We start from the raw sequence: 9,249 nt of genomic DNA on the forward strand, positions 1-9,249 counted from the left end.
TCTTACTTCAGACCCAGGACATTCACAGAAATTCTATAGTAGATCATCCCATGCGTAGAAAAGCAGAATGAATACACCAACCAAAGTCTAATTTATCCCTCTGTACCCCAGTGGCTCACATCTGTAATCCTAGCTACTCAGAGGTGAGAAGTGGAAGATGAAGTTTTAAAGCCAATTCAAGCAGAAAAGCCTGAGAGATGTCATCTCCAATTAACTGGCCAAAAACCAGGCTACATGGATGGCTGAATTGGTAGAAAATCAGCTATGAAAAACCAAGCCAAGAAAGAGCAAGCTGATTTCTGTAAGGTCCATTCCTTGACAGCGAACAGACCTCGCCCAGTACCTGCGTTACCTAGGCAACTGGCACACCTGGAAGAGGTCACATCCGCATCTGCTGAGGTCACATCTTAATCTGATGTGGCCACACTATTCTCCCACCTGATCCCACTTCCCTTTACCTGGACACACCCTTCCCCCCCTACCCTATATAAGGCCTAACCTGGGGCCAGACGGTCTCTTTTTTGCCAGCCACATGGAGTGCCAACCTTGTCTGGTCCCAGCAGGTCTACTGAATAAACCTACCTCTTACCTGAATACCAGGTGCGTGCTGCTGTTCTTACTCGGCTACCTCTTTTTAAAAACCTAACAATTTCAAGTGCAGTGAGAAGGGGTTTGGGGCATAAAGGGGAGAGAACTCCTCCAAAAACAGAGAACAAACAACAGTACACAAATCCTACCTAATTTAGGGTACTAACCAATGTGAAAAAAAAAATCAAGCTTCTGCAGTTGCATAACTTTACATGAGCCCATATGTTCTTAGGTACACTTCAAAGCTATGTTTTCAGTAATATATGTGTATATATATTAATAATGTATATATTATGTATATATATTAATAATGTATATATATGAGAATAAACTAAGAAACCAGCCAATGAATAAATACTTCTGAATTAGTGCTTTAATCATGGCATTATAAATTATTTGTACTAAAAGTATATTCCAAGTTTCTTTCTTCAGAATCAATCTTTAAGACGTTTGTTCACGTGCCAGGTGTTGGAGGCCCATGCCTATCATCTTAGTTACTCAGGAGGCAGAGATCTGAGGATGGTGGTTCAAGGCCTGCTCTGGCAGGAAAGGCCGTGAAACTCTTATCTCCATTAAACCACTAGAAAACTGGAAGTGGTGCTGTGGCTCAAGCGGTAGAGTGCACGCCTTAATATGAAGAGCACAGGGATAATGCCCAAACCCAGAGTTTAAGCCCCACCACGGAAGAAAGAAGTTTGTTCATACAAAATTCTAACATTCTAAGCTTAAGAAACTTTTCTTCCAGGGTCTTATGCTCTTTAGGCAACTACTCCACTGCTGGACTATATCCCAGTCGCAATGGTTTTGTTTTTAATTTTACAATCCAGTTTATTCCCATAATGCTTACAAGTACCTACTCTCCTCACAGAAGTGAGATTTTATTCACAAACCCAATCTTTTGTGGTATGAGGACACCCCTAGTGTATTTCGTGCTAGGCACTGAGGAAAACTCACACAACACAATTGCAGACAGTTTATAATTACAGAAATAACTCTAAATAGAAAAAACATCAATTGCCAGGTGCCGATGACTCTGGCCTGTATTCCTACCTACACAGGATGCTAAGATCTGAGGGTCAGGGTTAAAAGCCAGCCCAGGCAAGAAAGTCCATGAGACTCTTATTTCCATTAAACCACTAGAAAACTGGAAGTGGTGCTGTGGCTCAAGATGTAGAGTGCTCTCCTTGAGCCTTGATCTGAAGAGCGCAGGGGCAGCGCCCAAGCCCCAGGACCAACCAAAAAAAAAAAAGAAAGAAAGAAGGAAAGAAAGAACATCAACTCTCCCAGCCTTCTAGGGAGAAATGATGTCCTCATTTTTATTCTCACTCTTCATGGCAGATGGCCAAAATAGAAACACCAATGTGCTATGCTAAAATGTAAAAGTTTAAACCCCTTTTTTGAAAAACTCTCATGTTTTAAAGTCAAAATGTATCAAATAAAGGAAAAGTGAATTTTAAAAAAATGTTAAAAATGCTAATGAAGCTCCCTGGCTTGGAATGTGTGACATTTTTTGTCTGCAAGGCCTGGGATTTGAACTTGGGGTCTGGATAACTCTGTTGCACTGTGGGGAAAGGGGAAGCTCACTGTGCTTGATGACCAGAAAGTCAGGCCTGTTCCCTAGGCCTGAATTCAGGCCCCAGCCATGGAAAACGTACTCCTTATATACATTTTAAAGATAGTATTGAACTTCCATACAGATGTTCGTTCTATATTATGTTTGGTGTGGTTATTCATTGTATTTTTTTGTTTTATTCTTTTATTTACCATTTATCTTATTGACTGTGTGACTGTGATGATACCTAACCATGTATTACATCCTATCACATAGCATCTAGATTTGTAGACTTGTTATACATCATGCCTGACACCCAGCACACTCACAGAAAAGAAAAACAGATGTCACACTTGGCTTCTAAATCCAGGATGAAATTTTTGTCTGGAGCCGAGATCGAGCATCAGGGGTGACCAAAATAGCCATAGATGGATAGGCAGGTGGTAGTATACCAATAAATGCACATTAGTACAGAGTGTCATAGCCATGTATCTAGTATTCAATGACATCTACTACATTCCTACCAAGTCTTTGGTATTTGTTATGCCTCAATTGAAGGAATAATTTTCTTTTTGTGTCTAATTAACCATTAATTAAATTCAATATGCATCCTAGGATTATTTCATCTAATTTGAGACTAGACCACTGCAGGGACTACTCATTCAATCATGAGTTGGATACCATTCCATCTGAACTTCTATGAATGGGCAGGAGTCTCTTGGTATCTTCTGCCATTGGTAGGTGTCAGGACGGGATTTGAACTCAGGCACTCTGTTGTGTGGTTGGCCTATGGCTTTTCTGGCAGACAGCCAGCTTTCAGCAATGACAGGTCACCTGTGTGTTACAGCCATGTCATTCAGACCTATGATGGTCACCGTGCAAGGAACCAAAGCCAAGAAACCGCCTACCATGTGTGGCTCGCAACCTTTTTTTGGTGTCATTTTCATTTTGTTTTCCTGTCAGACCTCGGGTCTTAGGATTCCAGGATCGGTTTTGTTTCCAGAGGCTGCACCCCAGCCTAGTGTGATGGAATCTTAGGCAGAGTTGCCATGATCTGAGTTCAAGCCACATGCATGGCCAAAAAAGAAAAAAAGAAAAAGAAAAGAAAAAAGAAAAAAAATTAAGACAACTAAAAAAAGTAAAAAAATAATTACTTAACTCCCTTGTTTGCAATTCGTGGTATTTTTTTCTGCCAGATCTGGAATTTGGACTCAAGGTCTGGGTAAATATGCAGCACTGTGTGGGCAGGGGAATCCCAGCATGCTTGAAGACAGGAAGTCAGGCCTGTTCCCTAGACCTGAATTCAAGCCCCAGTCCTGGAAAACATACTCCTTATATATATTTTAAAGATAGGATTTATACTTCCATACAGATATTCAGTCTATATCATGTTTGATGTGGTTATTCATTTTATTTCTTGTTTTATTCATTTATTTACCATATATTTTATTGACTCTGATGACACCTATACCATTTATTACATTGTTTACATCTTATCACATAATATGTAGATTTGCAGATGTGGTCTCCATCATGCCTGACACCCAGGACTCTCCCAGAAAAGGAAAACATTTGTCACACTCAGCTTCTTACTCCAAGATTAAATTTTTGGCAGTGCTGGGATCTTTAGTCAGGGCCTAGCAGGCCCAATTCATGAATGGGTGAGTGAGCACAGCAGCCTCTAGACAATGAAGCTGTCAGGTGGTTCCTACATACTGAGATCGAGTCCCAGGTTTGGCCAAAACAACTATACATGGATCACCAGATGGTGGTATACAAATAAATATATATTGGTAAGGAGTGTCAGAGCTGTCTATCTATGACTGAATGATCCCTACTACATTCCGACCATCTCTTTGGTATTTATTATACTGCCATTGAAGGAATATTATTCTTTCCATGCTTAATAAACTATTAATTAAGATCAATCGGGGGCTGGGAAGGTGGCTCAGTGGTAGAGTGCTCGCCTTGCATGCATGAGGCCTGAGTTTGATTCCTCAGCACCACATAAGCAGAAAAAAGAAAAAAAAGCTGGAAGTGATGCTGTGGCTCAAGTGGTAGAGCGCTAGCCTTGAGCTGAAGAGCTGAAGGACAGTGCCCCAGCCCAGATTTCAGGCCCAATGACAGGACACCCCCCTCCCCCCCCCCCCAAAAAAAAAGATCTATCAGCATCCTAGGATTATTGCATCCAATTTTAGACTTGACTGATGCACAAACTACTCTTTCAAGACTGAGGTCTCAGTATCACAGGCTGAAGCCAGCCAGGGCAGGAAAGTCAATGACACTCTGACTTCCACTTCTGAAAGGTCAGATGTTCAAGAGCTTCCTGTGTTTCTCTTGGTATTGAGAAGTTACTCATACTCTAAATGTTCTTAGAATTCTTGAACTGTAGAAGCAGGAAAGAAACATCATTGACCCATCCTGGGTTCAAATGAAGTTCTAAGGATCCAAGCCTTAGCCATGTTGGCAGGAAGAACTCCAGTGAAACACTATATTTGAAGGACAGAAAACAGTTTCAAAAGCCGGGCTAGGTGAAGAGACCTAGGCTTGCAGGATTAGGAGGCAGAATGTACACACTCAACAGGGAAGTGAGCTGCAAAACCACTTCATTCATTCCAGGCACAGCCAGAAATGGGGGGAAACCTGAAATATTTGTTAGAGTTACACCAGGGTCAGGCTTTTCTCAGCCTCTTCCAACAATGACTAATTAACCTTCCTCTCTCAGGTGAACCGAGCTTCAAGCTATCATTAAGTTCATAATAGTGAGCCAGTTTAGTGGGAGAGAGGGGAGGAAAATAGAAAAACCATGCTCTCTGGTCTTAGGGAGTGGGTTTTTGACTCTCCATCTGTCAGATTTGAAGGCCCTTCTTCTACCTCTTCCAGTCCATTCTCCTTCCTTCATTCTCCAAAACATTAATGCAAATCCTCAGTCCAAGGAGAGGCAGGGTCCTTTCTCTACTGTCTCCAAGCACCTGAGTTAGAACCTGGCTGTGCCCTCTTGGCTCTGGGGCCTTAGGCTGCCTGAGAAGTGGGACAGAGACAGTCTTCTTGCTCTGTGGTTGTGTGAAGGCAATGCTGGTGTCCTGGCACACTGTAGAAGGCCTCATAACAGAATTGTTCCCTTCTTTCCTTCTAACAACCAAGACCAGCTTCATTTATCATGTATCTATGTATCTATGTATGTATCTATGTATGTATGTATGTATGTATGTATGTATGTATGTATGTATCTATCTATCTATCTATCTATCTATCTATCTATCTATCTATCTATCTATCTATCTATCATCAATCTACCTACCTTCCTACCTAGCTAGCCAGCTAGGTATCTTTTTGCCAGTTCTTGGGTTGAATTCAAGGCCTGGGCACTGTCTATAGCACTCTACTACTTGAGCTGCATCATGAATTCTGGCTTTTTCTGTGTATGTGCTATTGAGAAATCAAACCCAGGGCTTCTTGCATGCTAGGCACTCTCTCACTAATCCACATTCCCAGCCCCCTCATCTTTTCTTAATGGTAGTTTTTACTTAAGCATGCTTCCATTTCACGTTTAATTTTACATTTAATTTTCTGAATACCGGTTACTACTATGAAACCTGATCTTCTCTTTCCCTGCCTCATTTGTGGCCGTTCCTGCATTGGCCTCATAATAAAATGTAAATAAAGGCTGCTAAAAGCTTAAGTGTGCATCATATAAAGACACACACCAGGAAACCTAGAAGAGAAAAGCGATGGGCCTGAAGTGAAGAGAATGATGTAGTACGCACAATGAACATATCTGTAAAATAAATCAGTAAATAAAAGCAGAAGCATTACATGTGCTCTGTTTGCATTCAGGGAGGTAATTTACACACATATGTAGGTAGGGCACTGATTCATAAACTTGGCCTTTTTGTATTTTCTTTTTGGCCATCCCTGGGCTTAAACTAAGGGCCCTATGCATTCCTGAGCTGTTTTGCTCATGGCTGAGGCTCTACCAACGCCACAGCTCCAGCCATCTTGTTGTTAATTGGACATAAGCACCTCCCAGGCTTTCCTGCCTGGTCTGGACTGTATCTCCTGCTCAGTTTGTTCTCTTAAATCTCAAGCTCTATCCTCTGGGCCACTGCTCCACTTCTGGTTTTCTGGTGGTTTATTGGAGATAAGAATCTCACAGACCTTCCTGGTCGGGCTGGCTTTGGATGGTGATCTCCTGAGGAGGTTTCCAGCGGCTTTTCTCAGAGATTCCCTGAGGAGCCTCTCCACACAAACCCTTAGTCTAAATCTCGGGAGGTACTAGAGAAAACAGAAACATGCAGTTGCTTCTAGTATGCTCCAGATACTTAATGTTGGAGACACAAAGCACTCATAATTATTAGATCATTTTATAGGCAAAAGGAGCATTGCAGACAGTATGAGGATCGCTTCAGATTTGGCCCTCTCATCCTGAGACAGTAAATTCACTTTAGCTCAATGCTAAGTGACAGAACTGGCATGTCTTGTGCACATATGCTCCCAAATCCTGTGACACTCATTTCTCACTTTTGGCTTCAAATCTATGACTAGAGAAGTTGAGGAGAGAAAATCCTTCTGAGAGAAAGCACCTATAAAGAATATTGGGGTAGTTTACTTATAAATTCAAACTATTGGAATGATCCTGTTAAGAAGTCAGATTTTCCAAATTAAAAAAAATGAAGAAGAAAAGTAAGGTAGGTGTCAGGGTAATCCCAGCTTATTAGGAGGCTGAGATGTAGAGAATCTTAGTTTGAATCCAGCCAGCATAAGGAAGGACATGACATTTTTATTTCTAAGAGATCACAGAAAAACCCAGAAGTGAGGCTGTGACTCAAGGTTAATGCACTACCCCTGAGCAAAAGGAGTTCAGGGATAGCGTTCAAGCTCAATGTTCAAACCCTGGACCTGCCCACCCCCAATATAGCAAATACCTCCATGTCTTTGTGTATGTATGGATGTATTCCTATAGGCAAAGATCCAGAGTAGATATGATGAATGGCACCAAGCTAGGAAATTTTTTTTCAATACAATGATTTCATAACACAGAGACTACTTTTATGATAATGTATGTTCCAGTGCTCCCTTCACTGTTCCCAGTGTAGCCTGAGGGTTTCTGTGCATCCCAGGCCTGCTGGAAGAAGTCTCTCTCATTGTCTGTACAGGCAGACAAAAGGCCTCAGTCCTGTACAGCTTTGTAACAACAACTCCATCTGTGCCAATTAGTAAGGATGAGTGTGGGCAGGCTCTGAAGGTCAGGAGAAAAAGGCCTCTTTTTACCACAAGCTCTCTCTCTCCTCAGTGCTCTGTTTTAACAGGAAGCCTTCATTTGTGCCACCTCCCATGGCAAGCCAAGATCCCTGCACTTATCCTGCCTTTTTGAGACTATACTTTGTGAGACAAGCCAAGGATCCCCTTGCAGCAGAGTGCCATGGCCGAGGGGTCGATAGCTGAGGTCTGTCATCCTGCCTACTCAGCAAGCTGAGATCTGAGGATCTGGGTTCTAAACTATCCCAGACACAAAAAGTCCCATGAGACTATTATCCCCAATTCACTACTAAGAAATATTAAGTGGAAGCTTGGTGCTTGTGGCTCATGACTACCATCCTAGGTTCTCAGGAGGATGACAACTAAGGATCATGGTTCAAAGCTAGCCTGGGCAGGAATGTCCTTGAGACACTTAGCTCCAATGGACCACCAGAAAACCTGAAGTGGAGCTGTGGCTCAAGTGATACAGCACAAGACTTGAGCTGAAGAGCTCAGGGACAGCACCCAGGCCCAGACTTCAACTCCTACAACCGACAACATCAAAAAAAAATCAAAAAACAAAAACCAGAAACAATCTAACAAACCTGAAGTACAGGGCTGGGCATGTGCCTTAGGTGTAGAGTGCTTTGCATACATGAAACCCGGAGCTTGATTACTCAGGACCACATCACTAGAAAAAACATGAAGAGGTTCTGTGGCTCAAGTGAGAGAAGCTATACTTGTACAAGGGAAATTAGGTACAGTGCTGAGTTCAAGCTCCACGACTGTATATGTGCACACACATGGACATACACACAGACACACAGACACACACACACATAGACCAGAAGTGAAGCTGTGACACAAAACGGTAAAACACTGGACTTCTCCACTGAACTTATGATCATCAACCAGTCCCTGAGTTTAACCCCCAAACCTAGTCACCCAAGGCCCAATTAGGAGAGGTCAAAGGTTTCAGAATCTGATGATCTTCACCAGCCCTAGATGACAGGTAGCTTTGTGATATCAGACATGTGCTTGGATTTATCAAGTTTCCAGAAAACCAAGGAGAGGTATCATAGGCCCATCATCTTAGGCAATCAAACATTTCATAAGGTTCAGTGCCCTAGTTTTCTGCCAGAAGTACTTCTGAATTATATTGATCACTGTATCTGAGTGCTAGCCTTGAGCCCAAGATGTAAGGGTCAGAATCTAGGTCCTGAGATCAAGGTTCGTGACTGAGAAAAAAACAAAGCAAAACAATGGTCTACAGGAGACAACTCACTAGTCTTCAGTAATACTTAATTTTGTCCCTTCCATGGGGATATATCTGAGCCTCAATATTCTTATCTGCATAAGCATCTCAGTTGTGGAGCTCTTACAAGAACCAGATGAATGAATGCACCCTGTGAAGGACATAGCACATGACACTGTTTGAAGGATTCAGCACACTTCATCATGTGAAAGACTCAGCACCCAGAACCCAATGCAGGACTCAGCACACTGCAACCTGTGAAGGACTCAGCACTTAGCTCTATTCCACACGCTGTCATTAGAATCAGTGTACTTTCTTCAGTATCACCATTCTTTGAGGAACATTTCACAAACCACACAAGTTCACATCTAATGGTTTAGTGGGGTGTTTTCTTTTCAGGGGGAGGTTACCCATGGGACTTGAACTCAAATATAGGGATACTGTTCTAATACATTTGCTCAAGGCTACAGCTCTATCACTTGGAACCACATTTTGAAGAGTCTCACAGACTTCCTGCCAGGGCTGGGTTTTAAAGCCCACAAGCAGCTAGAATGACTGAAGTAAGCCAGCAGCATCTAGTTTGGTGGAGCTGGGTTGCAATGATTTACATCTGGAT

The sequence above is a fragment of the Dipodomys spectabilis genome, unplaced genomic scaffold (assembly GCF_019054845.1).
Source record: "Dipodomys spectabilis isolate Male_0828 unplaced genomic scaffold, ASM1905484v1 ptg000250l, whole genome shotgun sequence".
NCBI classification, from domain to species: Eukaryota; Metazoa; Chordata; class Mammalia; order Rodentia; family Heteromyidae; genus Dipodomys; species Dipodomys spectabilis.